This window comes from Babylonia areolata, chromosome 30, assembly GCF_041734735.1.
Source record: "Babylonia areolata isolate BAREFJ2019XMU chromosome 30, ASM4173473v1, whole genome shotgun sequence".
Classification (NCBI taxonomy): Eukaryota; Metazoa; Mollusca; class Gastropoda; order Neogastropoda; family Buccinidae; genus Babylonia; species Babylonia areolata.
In genome coordinates, this window is record NC_134905.1 from 14,183,760 (window position 1) to 14,202,460 (window position 18,701).

The window sequence follows — 18,701 nt, forward strand, 5'->3', positions numbered from 1 at the left end:
CTGCTGTTAGATATAGACAGGCATCTGAAACGTGTAACGACAAGATTTAGACTAGGTATATCAGAATTGACAGAGCATCACTTTAGATACAGAAGTTTTTGTGCAAATGATTTAGTCTGTCCTTTATGTCATGAAGCCCAAGAAAACGAGGTGCACTTTGTTCTTTGCTGCCCAGCACTAAAACACGTACGTCAAATGTTTATAAAACCTAAGTACTACAAGCATCCCTCTCTGTTCAAGTTGAATTTGTTAATATCAGTGACGTACATAATTGTTCGGTATTCTTATATAAGGCATTCAAATTAAGAGAAATTGTTACTTCGTAAAACAGTTATAATGTATTTTTTGTTGTCTATATATTTACACGGATACAATGCACGGTTTGTTGTCTATATTAATGCTTATTTGTTTATGTGTTTTCGCTGAGTTGTATTATGTTTACGTATACCCCCTTCAATAGGGGCTGTGGCCTGATTGTGAATAAACCATTCCAAATTCTCACACACACACACACACACACACACACACACACACACACACACACACACACACACAACACATACACACACCTGAATGAATGAATAGATAACAGAACAAAATATGACACAGAAACAACAACAACAACAACAAAATAAACAAACAACCGCATAATCATAAATAATGGATGAACGCTCCACAACAACAACAACAGCAAAAACAAATACCGCCTCCACCTCCCCCCCCCTGCCCCCTAACCCCCACGCCCACCCCACCCCCGTCCCCCCAAATAAAATCGAAAACGTCAAAGCCATACGAACCAGACAACAACAAGAACACACGAATAAGAAATGCTGGAAATAAAATAATAAAGAAAGAAAGAAAGAAATCGAAAACCTTCTCCGCATAACCATACGAACAAGGCAGTACCCATTTCCGCTATTCACCGCCACGCATTACGACCATCAAATATCAGTTGCCGGGAGAGAGCATCGCACCCCCGACAGTTTCCGACCCCCGGACAAAAACAGTCTGACGGAGCGACACTGACAAGCAGACACAATAGCCGATTGTTTGTCGCGATACACGGTTCGCAGCGTGGCCCTCGCCACATAAAAAAAGAAGGGCGATTCAAGGCCCCGTTTATTCATTTTCTCCCCCCTGGGATATCTTTTAAAGCTTCTCCTCGGACTTCCGGTCTCTACGGGAGATGACGACACCACGTCTGCGCACGCAGGACAGGAAGTGCGACTCGATTTCGAGCTCCCCTTCCCCCACACACACCCCGGTCTTCACCGGATCTCTTCACATACCCCTCTGCCCGCGACCAACCCCCACTACCCCTCCCTGCACCCCCCCACCCCCCACCTACCCCCCATCCCACCCTACCCACACCTCACTCTCTCAAAAAAGGGAGGGATTGAAAAAGGAATAAAGATGGTCAGAAGATTCGACGCTCGCTCACACACACACACACACACACACACACACACTCTCTCTCTCTCTCTCCCCTCTTTAATGAAAGAGCAATGAGGGCTTGAATTCATGGGCCTTGTAAATGGAAAGAGTTACCACTCTTTATTCTCTCTCTGCTACTACTACTACTAACAGCAGCAGCATATCTACTACTACTACTTCTGCTACTACTAGCAGCAGCAGCATATCTACTACTACTACTTCTGCTACTACTAGCAGCAGCAGCAGCATCTCTTCTACGACTACTACTATTAATACTAGCAGCAGCAGCATCACTACTACTACGACTAGCAGCAGCAGTATATCTACTACTACTACTACTACTAGCAGCATCTCTTCTACTACTACTACTAACAGCAGTAGCATCACTACTACTACTACTAGCAGCAGTAGCATGTCTACTACTACTATTACTACTACTACCACCACCGCTGCTGCTGCTGCAACTACTACTACTACTACTACTACTACAGCTGCTGCTGCTGCTGCTGCAACGACTACACCCAGGTGTGAATGTTGAGAAAGACCAAAACGGCGGAAGGAGAGGATTAGGCCCCGCCTCGTTGCTTTGTCGAGTCTCGAACACAGTGGGTGTGAGTTCGCTTCCCTGGTGACCGTGAAAGGGTGTGAGACGTTCTTTTCTTTTTCTTTTTTTTCCCCTTTTTTTTCTTTTTAAGATATTTAGTAATAGTTCTTTTGGAGTTTTAAGGAGGGCGGTGGTGTCATAATCATGGACATACGTTTTTCTACAACTGCCTGAAACTACATAAAGAAATAAGGGCTGATACCTCTATTTGTATTTGTATTTCTTTTTATCACAACAGATTTGTCTGTGTGAAATTCGGGCTGCTCTCCCCGGGGAGAGCGCGTCGCTACACTACAGCGCCACCCCCCTTTTTTTTTCCTGCGTGCAGTTTTATTTGTTTTTCCTATCGACGTGGATTTTTCTACAGAATTTTGCCATGAGCAACCCTTTTGTTGCCGTGGGTTCTTTTACGTGCGCTAAGTGCATGCTGCACACGGGACCTCGGTTTATCGTCTCATCCGAATAATAAGCGTCCAGACCACCACTCAAGGTCTAGTGGAGGGGGAGAAGATATCGGCGGCTGAGCATAATTCGAAATGGCGCGCTCAGATTCTCTCGCTTCCTAGAGTTACCTCCAGACCATCAATCTTGGCATTAACCCTGCTCTGGCCTTTATGACTGCCAAGTATCATCATCATCATCACTAAAAGAAGAATAGATTATAGAGCTCTGAATGTGAAAGGAAGAAGGTGGCAGAATGGTTTAGACGCTCATCTGCCAATACAGAGTCCGTGAGGGTCTGGGTTCGAATCCCGCCACTCTCGTCCCTTTCTCCCCATGTTTGACTGGAAAATCGAACTGAGTGTCTATTCGTTCAGATGTGACGATAAACCGAGGTCCGGTGTGCAGCACACACTTGGCGCACTGAAAAAGAACCAATGGCAACGAAGCGTTGTCCTCCGGAGGCAAAATTCTGAAGAAGAAATCTACTGGGATAGGTACACAAACATTACGTGCATGCAATCCAGGCCTGACTAAGCGCGTTGGGTTATGCTGCTGATCAGGCATCTCAGCGCATAGTGGATGTGGTGTGGCATATATGGATTTGTCCGTACGCAGCGACGCCTCTTTAAAAGACTGAAACTGAGGCTGAACTGCCAGATATCATCAATATCATCATCATCATCATCACAACAACAATAATATTAATAATACATTATAGAGCGCTAACACTTGTCAGCAGACGCATCAAAAGCTGTCACACCAGTCATTCACACGCATGCATAACTCTACGTAATATTATGTCACAGTGTTTGTGAGTGACTAGGCTGTGGTAAACTGATGCCTGTGCCTTTGTAATGTAGGGTACAACATAATAGCAACTCATGTGATCTGTGTCTTAGCCGTGTGTTGTGTTGACATAAGCTTACAATTGGGCTAACAGCAAAGTGAGAGCTGAATGATCAATTGCTTCTCCATGCAATTAGAAATCATTTACAGCTTTGACTGAAATTAGGAGGCAAAATTGCACTGGCTCTTAGTGCTGTAGTCTTGGGGAGCTAGTTGACCTTTGGGAACCATCCCAACGCCGACTGTCCTAAAAAAAAAAAAAAAAAAACAACCCTTGGCCGAGAGAGTGGGGATGTAACCTGGGCAAGACACTCTCCACTATAATCATATTCTACTGAACCCAAATAGTCGGGATAGCAGTTCTGGTGGTCATAGTCGGACACGACTATCATACATGTTGTCTTCATAAACACACTTGTCGATGGTGATATGAAAACATCAGTTTACTTTATTAGTATTGTCATTATTGGTAACACTGACAGATTTCTTTAACAGAACAGAAATTTGCTTTGAATGAAGAACAGACACTGGTATCGAAATTTCATCAGCATGGGTTTTACAAAAATTAACCTGAAAACAATTTAAATGCATGTGGAAAACATAGCTGACTTCTGAGTGGCCTCCGTGTTGAGGTGTGTATTCCCGGCTGCCAAGCGGAAACGGTAAAAGTGTCATTGACTCGCTGTGTACCATGTTCTCCGATATTTTGTGAGTGGGCGTTTGACCCTGACTGGCTTTCTTGCCCCGAATTACCCTGCATTAACTTCCCGATGTCAGTCGCGCGCTCAGGTGTGTGTGTGTGTGTGTGTGCGTGCGTGTATGTGTGTGTGCGTGCGTGTGTGTGCGTGCGTACGTGTGCGTGCGTGCGTGTGTGTGTGTCAGTGTGTGTGTTGTATTTATTCAGTTCATGCAGAAACTGGTGAAGCTGATATTAATCTCTCTTTCTCCCTCCTTCCCTCCCCCTTCTCTCTCTCTCCGTCTCTCTCTCTCTGAGTGTGTGTGTGTGTGTGTGTGTGTACAAGTGAGTTGGAAAGGTGTCAGTCATGGTATCTGTCTGTAAAATGTAAAATTTGCAGTGGGTGTGCAAACTGATTATCAATTTATCTTTTATTGTTTCGTCGCTGACCTACAATGAATATTTGTACACGTAAAGCGATTTGGGCTCTAAAAATAAAAACAACGAAAAAAAAACAAAAACCGCTGAATAAGTGTTCATTGATCATCATCATCATCATTATTATTATTATCATCATCATCATCATTATCATTGTTATTATTATTGTTATTTCTATTACCATTGCTATCATTATTGTCAAACATAGCGACAGAGTTAGGGCCGTGACAAGTAGGTATACAAGTATTTGCTGTGCCGTAAAGCTCAGCCCTGTCGCGTGTTGAAGTTTTGAATTAACGTTCGCTCGATCCATTCTCATGGCTTTAAAACTTCGCGCAACGTACCTGGTCTCAATGAAAGCTCCGCTCCCTTTAAGGGCCTCTCTCCTGTCTGCCAGTGCGCGCCTACAGTGACAGTGCATTCGGAATGAGGCCAGGTTAGTGTGTGTGTGTGTGTGTGTGTGTGTGTGTGTGTGAGGGAAGGTTGTGTGTGTTTGTGTGTGTGTGTGAGGGAAGGTTGAGTGTGTGTGTGTTTGTGTGTGTGTGTGTGTGTGTGTGTGTGTGTGTGTGTTTGTGCGTGTGTATATGTGTGTTTGTGCGTGTATGAATGTGTATGTGTGTGTGTTTGTATGTATATATGGGTGTATCTGTATAATGTGTGTGTGTGCGAGCGCGCTCGCGTGTGTATGTGTGTGTGTGTGTGTGTGCGCGCGCGCGCGCGTGGCTGCGTGTGTCTCTGTCAACACGCTGAGCCGGCCCACAGTCACTCCACTACACCACACAACACACCGGAGCAGAGAGGTAGGGAGAGAGAAGAGGGAGAGGAGGGGGGGGGGGGGAGAGAAAGAGAATGAGGGGGTGTAGTAGGTGTCTGTCGTCCGCGAATGGGGCCACAGGCGAGCCGTGGGGTCGTCCCCTTAAATGCTTCAGTTGTGGTGTGTTCGTGTGAGTGAGAGAACGTGGTGTTGGAGTGGGGTTTCGACTTGTGGAGACTGTTCTGGGCTCACATTTCCATGGGAATTTATCAACCGTGATTCAAGAGCTGTGCTTTACCAACTCTTGAAAACTTTGACGAAGTCTGCGTGGCGGTAGTGTGTGTGTTTCGTGCGGTATGGTCCGACTGAACTTACAGGTGAGCTTTGGAGTGGAGTGGTTGACATTTTTTCAGCAGTGGGGGGATTTATTTTGGTTACAGTGGGGGTGATTGCGCTGTTCGTTTTTTTTTAAAAGAAACAACAACATATGTCCTTAAACAGTATGTTACGGGCTGACGTTAGCCAGGTTTAAAACATTTCAATGTTTCATAATGCTTGAAATTCTTTACGTAGTATAACTTGGTATGATAACTTGTTCGGGTAATTTCCGACTTTTGTTTCCAAAATTCAAGGACCTGTTTTTAACAGCAAGTTTCGTGCATATTTTCAGTGATATTACCTCAGGTTAATATTCTTACCAGTCGTGTTGTTCCTGTTCATAGTTTAGTCGGAATATTTACAAACGAATACGTTTTGTTTTGCTCGGTATTTCCTTTTAAAACAAGAAAACGAAAAAGAAAATAATGCTGAGCTTCGTAAATTTATATTTGTCCCCACCATTCTTCCGTAATAATTCAACAGTGCTGTTTCGGAAATGTATGCTTCCTCGTTACATGTGTGCGGTCAAAATATATATTTGATTAAATGTGATTGCTTTTCTTGCTTTTTGTCGAGGGCATTGCCGTCTCAGCTTTCTGTTGTTTGCGAAACCACATCGGGTTTTGATGAAACGATTTGAAATATACCAGTCTCAGTGCGAAGACTGAAAGACTGAAACAGACTTGTCAGATTGGAGGAAGCATTAATATTTTGTTTTCAGTTTTAGAATTTATAGAGATTGCATAGTCCAGCTTCGATATTCAAAGAATCCGCAGTTATAAGAGAGGGTTTATCGTTACTTCCTTTATAATATATTCCGACGCAATTTTATGATCATTTTATGTTTTATTTTTTTAACGTGAATATGCACTTTTAGAAACGAGTGGGTTACTTGGGTAGTAAATATTATTTATAGAGCATACATTAATGTAATAACTATTAATAGAGCATGAATTAATTAGTTCTATGTTATATTCGATACATGAGTGTTGACACAGTTTATCACAGTTTGCTTATCATATTTATTTTATGTTCGTTATGACGTTTTGTCCAGTTGGTAATCCTCCATACCCCAACATGGGTGCAAGGAAATTGAATCTTTAGAATTATGTCACTCGAAGTGTGTGCATGAGCTGTCTACTTTGAGTTTATGCGTGAACTTATGAATACTTGACGATGTTGTTTTGTTGTCTGCAGTCCTTTGTTTCCCCAAAGGAGTGAGGGAATCGAATGGAATCAGAAATTAATTAAACTTCTACTACAAAAGTCCTCAAGTTATTAGCTGTAATTCTGCTGTCGTTCAGTGTGTGTGGGGGGAGAGGGGGAGCAGGGGGGCGGGGGGGGTATAATGGGGTGTAGTGTAGTGTACTGTAGTGCATATGCTGTTAGAGCACAGATTGCGTAAAGTCTTTTGGGGGGGGTTAAAAATGGGATTTTTATCAAACGACATTTTATTGCTACGACCACTAGGCCTTATTACTACTACTACTACTACTTCTTCATCTACTTCTACTACTACTACTACTTCTACTACTTCTGCTACCTGTTCTGTTGTTGCTGCTACTACTACTGTCATAGTTACTATGTTGTTATCACCATCATTATTATGATAACAATACCGATAATCATGGCGATGATGACAAGGATGACGACGACGATGGTAATGATGATGATGGTGATGGTGATAATAAGGCGAAACAAATTACCCGTTCATTACAGAATAAATGATTTAATGTACTCATAAACATCGCATCAAATTCTCTTGAAATGACCTCTGAAATCCGTGTTTTTATCATATCATTCAAGGTCCTCTCAGAGTAGAAAATAAAATCCAGTTTTAGCGTACACTTTTATTGCATTGTATGGCATAATTCATATTTCAATGCACCGCATCGCGTTACAGAATAACACTTAAATGCTCATCACATTGCGCATCTAATTCACTAGATTTCTGCCCTTCGCTCTTCACTAAAAACTCGTTTTTTTAAAAGCCTGTGATCTATGAACACTCTCAGTTTCTTTCTTCTCCAACACTACACCATGCCTGTCAGCTCACTTTAGATGCATGACGAATGAGACACCGAACTGAACTGATCACTGAACACTGAAATGTTTAATGTCATTAGCTGTAAAGCTCTAGTGACATAGTAGGTACAAATCAGAACAGAAATGGTGCAAAACAAACAAAATGGAACAGAAAGGAAAAACATAATCGAAGAAAACTAAACTACTAAGGGATAAGCGGCACTTTTGGTTCTTTGTCATATGCTTAAAAAGTCCATGTGGCAGGCGGGTACTGTGTCTTTTTTTTCCCCCCAGTCGTTCGTCTCCAAGGTTTGAATGCGACAGAGAGAGAGAGAGAGTTGGGGGTCCGGGGTGCGGGTGGAGGGGGAGGGGTGCGAGGGAGGGATTTGTGGAAAGAGTGGTCATGAATATTTCATGTAATTTGTAAGTCTTTCTTTCATTTTAAAGAACCTTGAGCTCTTATAAAGAAAGGGCGATATATGTAAATTCTGTGTGCATAATTGTTATTTTCATCATCATTATCATTATTATTTTTATTAATTTTATTATCATTATTATTATTATCATTACGTTATATTGTCATAAATTATGGGCCATAAAATATTATGTGTCAGCTTTTTCTTATGTTTATTATCTTTTCACGACATTCGGGTAACGGCTTATATCTCCTCTCTCTCTCTCTCTCTCTCTCTCTGTGTATGTCTGTCTGTCTGTCTGTCTCTCTCTCTCTCTCTGCATCTGCCTGTCTGTTTATTAGACTGTCTGTCTGTCTGTCTCTCTATCTCTTTCTGTGTGTGTGTGTGTGTGTGTGTGTGTGTGCGCGCATCTGCCTGTCTGTTTAATCTCTCCCACTCTTGAACCCTTGTTGCCCTATATATAATCCAAACTAACAACAACTACAAAACAAAACAAAACAAAACAAAACACACACACACAAAACACGAAACACCGAACAAGGGAAAATAACCAAGCAATAAAAAAGAAGCACGAAAAATAAAAATTAAAAAAACACAAAACATTCTTATTCTACGTAGCAGGTCAAACCTTTAGTTTAGGCCAAGGCCGCAAATCTGTTACTGTTGTAATTTACTTAAACCCCCGCGTGTGTGACAGGTAGTTGTCTGCGACATTTTGAGTTAATGTTATCAGGGCCGTGTTAGAATTGTATGTCATCGACGGCTGTCACTGTGTAAAATGTAGATGGTTTGTAAGGGGTATATATATATATATATATATATATATATGTACATGTATGTATGTATGTGTGTGTGTGTGTGTAGATAGATAGATAGATGTGTGTGTGTGTGTGGGGAGAGAGAGAGAGAGAGAGAGAGAGAGAGATCATACATATATTTAGAGAAATATATATATATATATATATATATATATATTTGTTTAACTGTTAAAAGTAGGATTTAAACTGCATGTGAGAAATCTCATGTATCCACAAAATGAAAGTTTGCTATCCAGAGAATGTTGAAACAGTCCATTCGTTGCCCACTGAATGATGAAAATGCTGATTCTCTATCCACTGAATGTTGAAAATGTCGATTAGCTGTCCATTTAATGTTAGAAATGCTGACTGCTATCCACTTGAATGTTAGAAAATGTTGATGTGCTTTCCTCTGGATGTTACAATAGAATAGGCTTCCTATCCACTGAATATTATTTTTAAAACAAGAGAGGCAAGGCCTTCAAGAATCACTTGTGATAAATTAAGTCCCCTAGCATTAATTACAGAGTAATTTCCCTTTTTTACTATCTGCACCAAAACGTTTGCAAATAAATAAAAATTCCATGCTTAGCAAAAGAAGTTCCTGTTTGAACAAAAAATGATAATAATGACTGCTCTTGTTGTTGGGTCAGAATATCAGATCAAAGTGCCAAGTTTAGAGAATACAAAAAATATAAATATAACAGTAAATGCAGTTTGCATAAAAAAGGCTTCATTTTTTTATTTTTTTGTGCCCATCCCAGAGGTGCAATATTGTTTTAAACAAGATGACTGGAAAGAACTGAATATTTCCTATTTTTATGCCTAATTTGGTGTCAACTGACAAAGTATTTGCAGAAAAAAATGTCAATGTTAAAGTTTACCACGGACACACACACACACACACACACACACACACACAGACAACCGAACACCGGGTTAAAACATAGACTCACTTTGTTTACACAAGTGAGTCAAAAAGGAAGGTCAGCTGTCCACCAATTTTATCCTATCACACCCTCGTTCTCCACTAAAACTGAATGGAAACTATGTTTCTTCCCCAAGAGTTGTGTTGTAAGCATGTCGTATAAATACATGATTAAGATATTGTTTCCTTGATTTTTTTCAAAACTGTCTTTTGAAAGAATGAATTGAGTAATTACTTTGTACCTGATCTGGTGTTGATCGAAATTTTCCATGTTGATGAAAAGCGATACACAGACATGTATCTGTAGATTTGTAATGTTCTGTTGTTTGAGTTATAAAGTTCCTTGCTATCAAATGTTCACAAATACTTTGATTGTACCGATGGAAATTGAATTGGGAAACTTTGGCAACATTCCGTTACATGCACACACAAAGACACACACAAAGACACACACACACACACACACACACACACACACACACACACACTGAGTAAGAGTGATTGAGTTATTGATTGATTGATCAGTAATTCTTTATTTCAGAGGATGATAGATCAGCAAATGTGTCCTTTTTTTCCAGTCCAATATAGGGTCTATACTAATACTGATACTTAAACTAATGCAAAATAATACCAAAGCATGTAAACGGAATTTTAACACCCTCCACCACCACCACCACCACCACCCCACCACCCCTCATCCCCCCCCAACTCCCCCCCCCCCACACACACACACACCCTACCACACGCACTCGACACACAAATTACAGACGACAGTTACAAAATACGTAACACTTTGAGAAACATACAATGGAAAAACAAGTTCTAGTATGCATGTAAGAGTTACATTTCTTATAATTGACAGAAAGATAAATTGATATACAGAGCGAAACACAAAGAGGGAGGTGAAAGGGGTGGGGGTGTAAGGAGAGCGTGCGGTTGTGAGCATGTTCAATAGAAATTAAATAAACAATACGTACTACAAGGAACATTGGAAATGGTGATGATTGAGCAAATGAAATATGCCAATGAGAAAGAGTGGACTGGAGATGAAGAGAGAGAGACAGACAGACAGACAGACAGACAGACAGACAATAGAGAGCACACAGATTAAATATAGACAGGCTGTGAGTATGATAGTTGTGCCCGATTGTGACCATCAGAGCAGCAGAGGAGGTAACTGCTGTCCCGACTATCTGGGCTAGAAATTGAATAGTGCCCAAGTTACATCCCCACTCTCTCGGCCAATAGGGTTTGGGGACAGTCGGCGTTGGGATGGTTCCCAAAGGTCAACTAGCCCCCAAGGCTGCAGCGCTAAGAGCCAGTGCAATTTTGCCTCCTAGTTTGAGAGTCACAGTGCTTCACAAAAGACCAAGCTATAAGTGATTTCTCATTGCAATGGAGAAACCATTGATAATACAGCCCGCACTTTGCTGTTGGCCTGACTCTTCTGAGTATGTTCAATACAAATAAAATATAATGCATAATACCAGGAACATTGAAAATAAAGCATGCAATGGAAAAAAAACCAAACAAGTTCTGGCATGTAAAAGTTAAACTTCATATAAATGATAGAAAGATATATACTGACATACAGAGCCACACACACAGACACAGACACACACACACACACACACACACACACACACACACACACACACACACACACACACACAGGGGGGTGGGGGAAGAGAGAGAGGGAAACTGTTTTCATTAATATAGGCCATCGCCCCAATCATATACAAATGGAACGATAAAAACCTGACATAATGACATGAGCACAGGGGAGAATAACACACACACACACACACACACACACACACACACATATATATATATATATATATATATATATGTGTGTGTGTGTGTGTGTGTGTGTGTGTGTGTGTGTTTGTATAAATTATATATATATATATATTATATACATATTATATCTACATATATAGATATATAGATGTGTATATATATATATATACATATATACATATATATATATATATATATATATATATATATATACAATATATTTGGAAAGGTCAGCCCATTTTCATCTTTTCGTGGATTAATTGTTATTTTAATCTGAGTACATTTACTGATTTCAAGAGTATACTATACAAAGAGTACACAAACAGGAAGTAGTCTTAATTTTCAATATAATCGGGACAAAATGGACATCCGAACCTTGCTAAAGAGCACACACACACACACACACACACACACACACACACAGCACACACACACACACACACACACACACACACACACACTGGTGAATAATACACCAAGATTCTTTCCTCGTTCCAGACAACCATGAAAACTGCTGTATAAAGATAGTCTGTGGCTGTCTCTTGAAGGTGCCCAAGTCATTCCAGGCTAGTGTAAAAGGACCCCAGGAGTAAGTACTGGCGAGCCAGATTTTACCGCGGGGTTAAAAAAAAAAAAAAAAAGAATACAGCCGGGGACGGAGTGGAGAGGGGGTGGGGGGGGGTGGGGGGGGGGTAAGAATAAGCTTCTACACCGGAACTTCAGCAATCGTTTCACCTTGCTCCTGCGAAGAAAACTGCACAAAGTTTCCCAAGCGGTCCTTATTTTGTTGTGAACCGTCCATGTTGAGTTCATTTCACAGTACTTATTTACTAGTTCAGGCCCACCGTTTCCATGTGGAGAACAGGCCATCAACGACGTTTCTCCACCGAACTCGACTAAATGCCCCATACACAAAATATTGTGAAAATATTGAATGCATTTGCAAGGGACGTTTAACGGTAGAGTCCGTTTTAACCCGTTGTTTAGTAATGAAACCTTTTTTGCCTTCAGAAATTACGGAACACGTGTTACCAGTTTCAAATGTTAACATTTTCGGGGGAAAGTTATATATTTCAAACTGTTCTTTATTAAAGTTAGCTAGTTATGCGTTAAATAGTCCAGTTGGTTGTTCATTGTAGGTCCCCACATGAACCGCTTTTCAAATTATAATCTACAGAAGTAGTACATACAATATTTGATTATTGATTTTTGTGTGTGTGTCCTAATCCCGCTTCCCCCGTCCAGCCTCTCACACACACCCTTCCAATATTATGATTTTTTTCTTTCTCCAGTCACTGACACTCACCCTCTCCGTTTTACATTTTGTACTCTCTTTTCCACATTCTGTTCTCTCTCCCTCTCTGTCTCTCCCTCTCTCCCTGTCTCTCTCTTTCTCTATGTCTCTGTCTCTTTCTTAGTCCCCTCCCCCTTGCCTCCCCCCCCCTCCCCTCCACCTCAACCGCCCCCCTTTTCATTCGAATAATACAGAAATGTCGATTTCTAATTAATAATAACAATCATCATTATGGCAGAAATGATAATAATCCAAATAATAGTAATATCATTTATTGACTCACTTGTGTAAACAAAGTGAGTCTATGCTTTAACCCGGTGTTCGGTTGTCTGTGTGTGTGTGTGTGTCTGTGTGTGTGTCTGTCCGTGGTAAACTTTAACATTGCCATTTTCTCTGCAAATACTTTGTCAGTTGACACCACATTTGGCATAAAAATAGGAAAAATTCAGTTCTTTCCAGTCATCTTGTTTAAAACAATATTGCACCTCTGGGATGGGCACAAAAAATATATTAAAAAAGAGAAAAATATCATCATCTTAAATGAACAGACTATAAATAAATAAACGAACGATCGACTCGGGGCTGTCCTTTCTGCATCCCTCCATGCAGCTGGATGCCAGTTTCATTCACGGTGAACAAAACAAAACGAACAAGAGAGGCAAGGCCTTCAAGACTCACTTGTGATACACTTAAAAAAAAAAAATCCAAGCTTTTTATGTACTGAGTATAATTTCAAAATGTAATGTTTAAGATGAGAAAGATCAGTTTAAAGCAGATTAAGTCCCCTAGCATTAATTACAGAGTAATTTCCCTTTTTTACTATCTGCACCAAAACGTTTGCAAAATAAATAAAACTTCCATGCTTAGCAAAAGAAGTCCCTGTTTGAACAAAAAATGATAATAATGACTGCTCTTGTTGTTGGGTCAGAATATCAGATCAAAGTGCCAAGTTTAGAGAATACAAAAATATAAATATAACAGTAAATGCAGTTTGCATATAATTCGGCTTCTTTAAAAAAAATTTTTGTGCCTATCCCAGAGGTGCAATATTGTTTTAAACAAGAGGACTGGAAAGAATTGAATTTTTCCTATTTTTATGCCTAATTTGGTGTCAACTGACAAAGTATTTGCAGAGAAAATGTCAATGTTAAAGTTTACCACGGACACACACACACACAGACACAGACACACACACACACACACACACACACACACACACACACACACAGACAACCGAACACCGGGTTAAAACATAGACTCACTTTGTTTACACAAGTGAGTCAAAAACTAAAACAAAACAAAAAAACTGGGTTCCACCACCAAACTATCGGGAGCTACTACTACTAGTAGTAGTGGTAGTAGTAGTAGTAGTAGCCTAGTTCCCTGACTTGCTCTAGTCCAGCAAGTAAGTATTCAGGGTGCGTCACACAGAGCAACTAACGCTGACCCCGGACCTGGACATGCAGACGGGGGGAACATTTTCTACTCCAGGGAGCAGGCGGCATGGTTGGTTGGGTGGAGACTTGGTTTTACGCTTAGAGACTTCTTGGGGGGACAGGGCTGTGTGTGTGTGTGTGTGTGTGTGTGTGTGTGAGGGGGGAAGGGAGGTGCGGTCATTTGGCGTGTGATTTACTCTGCTTTGTGAACTCACGTTCGGATGTGTTGAAAGGTTCTTCTCGTCCCTCCAGTCTCTGTGTCTCGGTCTCTGTTTCTGTCTCTGTTTTCTCTCTCTCTCTCTCTCTCTCTCTCTCTCTCTCTCTCTGTTTTTCTCTCTTTCTCTCTCTGTTTCTCTCTCTCTCTGTCTGTCTGTCTGTCTGTCTGTCTGTCTCTCTCTGTCTGTCTGTGTCTGTTTCTATCTCTCTGTCTGTCTTTGTCTCCGTCTCTGTTTCTGTCTCTGTCTCTCTGTCTGTCTCTGTCTCTATGTCTGTTTCTGTCTGTCTGTCTGTCTGTCTCTCTCTCTCTCTGTCTGTCTGTTTCTGTCTCTGTTTCTCCGTCTGCCTGTCTGTTTCTGTCTCTGTTTCTCTGTCTCTGTCTGTCTCTTTCTCTCTGTGTCTGTCTCTGTCTGTTTCTGTCTGTCTCTGTCTCTCTGTCTGTTTCTGTCTCTGTTTCTCTGTCTTGTCTCTCTCTCTGTCTGTTTCTGTCTCTGTTTCTCTGTCTCTCTCTGTTTCTGTCCTCTCTCTCTCTCTCTCTGTCTCTCTGTTTCTGTCTCTGTCTCTCTGTCTGTTTTTGTCTCTGTTTCTCTGTCTCTCTCTGTCTGTTTCTGTCCCTTTTTGTCTGTCTCTCTGTCTCTCTCTCTGTCTCTCTCTTTCTCTCTCTCTCTCTCTCCCTCTTTCTTTCTTTCTTAAGGGGGAGGGAGTGTGTGGATGGGTTTTGGGAGAGACATTGGTATTGGGAGTGAGGAAAGGGAGTCAATTATTGTTCAGTTTCACTAGATCACATGGTAATGTATTTGAGGAGTGTAATTCGTGGTGTTTTTTGTTGTTGTTTTTTTGTAATCGCGTGTGTGTTTGTGTCTGTGTGTGTGTTTGTATCTGTGTCTCTGTGTGTGCGTGTGCGTGCGTGTCTATGTGTGGGCGTGTCTGTCTGTCTGTCTGTATGTGTGTGTGTGTGTGTGTGTATGTGTGTGTGTGTGTGTGTGTTTGTGTACATGATTGTTTATCATTAGCGTTCGCTTTGTGTGTGTGTGTGTGTGTGTGTGTGTTAGAGAGAGAGAGAGAGAGACTCTGTGTGTGTGTGTGTGTGTGTGTGTGTGTGTGTGTGTGTGCGTGCGTGTGAACATTTCCTCTATCCTGTGAGTTTTTATTGTGTTTCTTTTTATGACGTTGTTGAAAAACAAGACATTTCATTTATATTGTGTGTACCGAAAATAATTTCTCAAATAAAGAATGAACTAGACGAACACTAAGAAAAAATCACAATGAAAAGAAAATTTCCGCACAAACAATAGTAAAGAAGGCGTTGTAAAGCGTGTGTCTTACAAGAACTGTAAAGCACGATGATCCACCCACTCACGGTTTCCTCTTTGGAATCATTATTGAAGAAAGCAGTGTCAGACTGTCGTGTAATACATTCGTTTTATTGACTAGGAAAAGGCGTTCAGCTGGGTAAACAGTAAATCTAGATCCTCCTGCAACATAAAAATACATGGACAAAGCCATACCTGTTTTGTAAAAATCTGCTTGTAGATATTTGCTTATCAGAGTTCATCTACGATATAATGATGTCAGAGGTGTTTGAAGTGATGACTGGGGTTAGACAAGGCTGTGTAGGATCACCGCTTCTGTTTCTCACTGTCCTCCATTTGGTTTCATAATTTCGTAAGCCAGTTCATAAAAAGTATCCCGTGACGACAGACTGCAGGGAAACATGTGGCTTGGGGATAACAGAACACATTTTAATGTTTATTTCCGTTTTCAGGAAAAATGGCGAAAGCAACTGGGAACATGTTATCACAGAAAGAAAATAATAGAAAAGAGGACGAAATATCAAAAAAAGAATATGGGGAAGAGTGAAAAGGGGGAAGGATGCAGAGGAGGAAAGAAGACAAAGAAAATTTGTTTCAAAAGAAACTGAAGTGAGAAAAGAAAGAAAAAAGGACAACAAAAACCAAGTAAATTAGGAAAGGGAACACGCTTTCACGCGTAAACTCAGTCTATCAATCAGCACAGCTGACATGTTGCACGGTTTGCGTTTCCGGCTCTGCGATAATAACCCGATTGTTAATTGTCCAGCTGTCAGCCAGCCTAAAATTACACAGCAATTAAAATTCATGAAAACAAGCTCTCCGCGTGAATGGCCCATTGTCTGTGTCTCACACACACACACACACAGACACAGACACACACACAGACACAGACACACACACACACACACACACACACACACACACACACACACACACACACACACACACACACACACACACACACCATCACTGCTTTCTTGTTTAACATTCTCTTCATTGAAAAAAAAAGAAGAAGAAAAAAACACACATTCTACTGAATAACGAACGCATACTGTTTTCTACATTCGCACGCACATATGAGAAGAACACCTTGTCATGTCTCAACCATTTCTGAATACAGACAACTGTGTTCTGTCTAGATCATTTTGATGTGGGGAAAGATTAATATCCAGTGCAATATAATACTGTAACTCCCCTAATGTACACGTTGTATTTTTATTTGTAGACTTTCTCAGGAGGAAAAAAAACAACGACAACATAAAACAACAGAAATAAGAAACAAAAACAACAACAACAACGATAACACACACCGAGACCATTATACAGAACTCTGTTCTGCCTAGATCGTTTTCATGTGGGGAAACATTAATATCCAGAGCAATATAATATTGTAACTCCCCAATGTACACGGTGTATTTTTATTTATAGACTTTTCTCTGGAGAAAAAAACAACATCGACAACATAAAACAACAGAAAATTAACTGGAAACAAAAAACAGCAAAAGCGATAACAAACATCGAGACTATTATACAGAACTCTGTTCTGCCAAGTTCATTTCGATATGGGGAAAGATTGATATCCAGAGCAATATATTATTGTAACTCCCCAATGTACACATTGTATAATTTGTATTTTTGTATCTATAGACTTTTGTCTGAAAAAAAACAACACGAAAAACAACACAAAAAAGAAACAAAAACAACAAAAACGATAACACACATCAGACTTTGTTCTACCAACATCATTTTGATGTGGGAATGATTAATACTCAGAACAGTACAATACTGTAACTCCCCAGTGTGTGCACGTTATATTTGTATCTATCGACTTTTGCCCTATCATCATCAACAACAAAACATAAAACAACACACACAAAAAACTGAGAGACAAAAACTTCCACAAAAGCAGTAACTCACACAGAAACCTTTACACAGACCGTGGGTATGATACGGAACGTGATTTTTACTCTCTCCCCCATCGTAATTTGTGGTCTGGCCGCTGGTCTTTAGGACAATAAACTGAGGTCCTTTGTGAACTTTCACTTTCGGTTTCAGTTTGTGAACTTTCGCTTTCGGTTTCAGTTTCAAGGAGGCGTCAGTGCATGCGGACTGGTCCATATACGCTGCATGACATCTGCTTTCAAAATATATGATCTTTGTTCTAAATTGATGCACGTATAAGAACCCACGTCAACGAAAAGGGGTTGTCCCTGGCAAAATTAGCAAAATCATATTATAGTAAAATCCCACTTTGATAGTAAAACTTATGAATTTACAGACAGATAGAAATGATGATGATAAAAAAATATAAGGGTGGTGATGTACTCTAGGGACACGCTCTCCGCAAGGAGAGCAGCCCGAGTTTCACACAGAGAAATCTGCTGTGACAAAAAGTAAGGCAGTACAGTACAATACAATACAATACAATACAATGCAATACAATACAATACAATACAACGCAACGCAACGCAGCACATTACAACACAACACAGTGCAACACAATTCAATACATTACGATACAGTACAATACAATACAATACAATACAATACAATGCAACGCAACGCAACGCAACGCAACGCAGCACATTACAACACAACACATTGCAACACAATTCAATACATTACGATACAGTACAATACAATACAACGCAACGCAGCACATTACAACACAACACATTGCAACACAATTCAATACATTACGATATAGTACAATACAATCCAATGCAATACAACACAATTCAATATATTACGATACAGTACAGTACAATACAATACAATATAATACAATACAATTCAACGCAACGCAGCACATTGCAACACAACACAATACATTACGATACAATACAATGCAATCTAACCCAGCCTGATCCAATCCAATCCGGTACAGTACCTCACCACA

The 18,701-nt window shown here is 40.4% G+C and overlaps 2 protein-coding genes across 2 annotated transcripts in view; one reads left to right on the forward strand and one right to left on the reverse strand.

The window, feature by feature from the left end:
* LOC143275526 (uncharacterized) overlaps positions 1 to 4,856 on the reverse strand; it is a 46,726-nt gene extending 41,870 nt beyond the window's left edge. The window contains exon 1 of the mRNA XM_076579705.1: positions 4,787 to 4,856. The gene's annotated coding sequence lies outside the window, so the exon portion shown is untranslated. The remainder of the gene's footprint in view (positions 1 to 4,786) is intronic.
* A 479-nt stretch (positions 4,857 to 5,335) lies between these two features.
* LOC143275255 (anosmin-1-like) overlaps positions 5,336 to 18,701 on the forward strand; it is a 99,985-nt gene continuing 86,619 nt past the window's right edge. The window contains exon 1 of the mRNA XM_076579231.1: positions 5,336 to 5,573. The gene's annotated coding sequence lies outside the window, so the exon portion shown is untranslated. The remainder of the gene's footprint in view (positions 5,574 to 18,701) is intronic.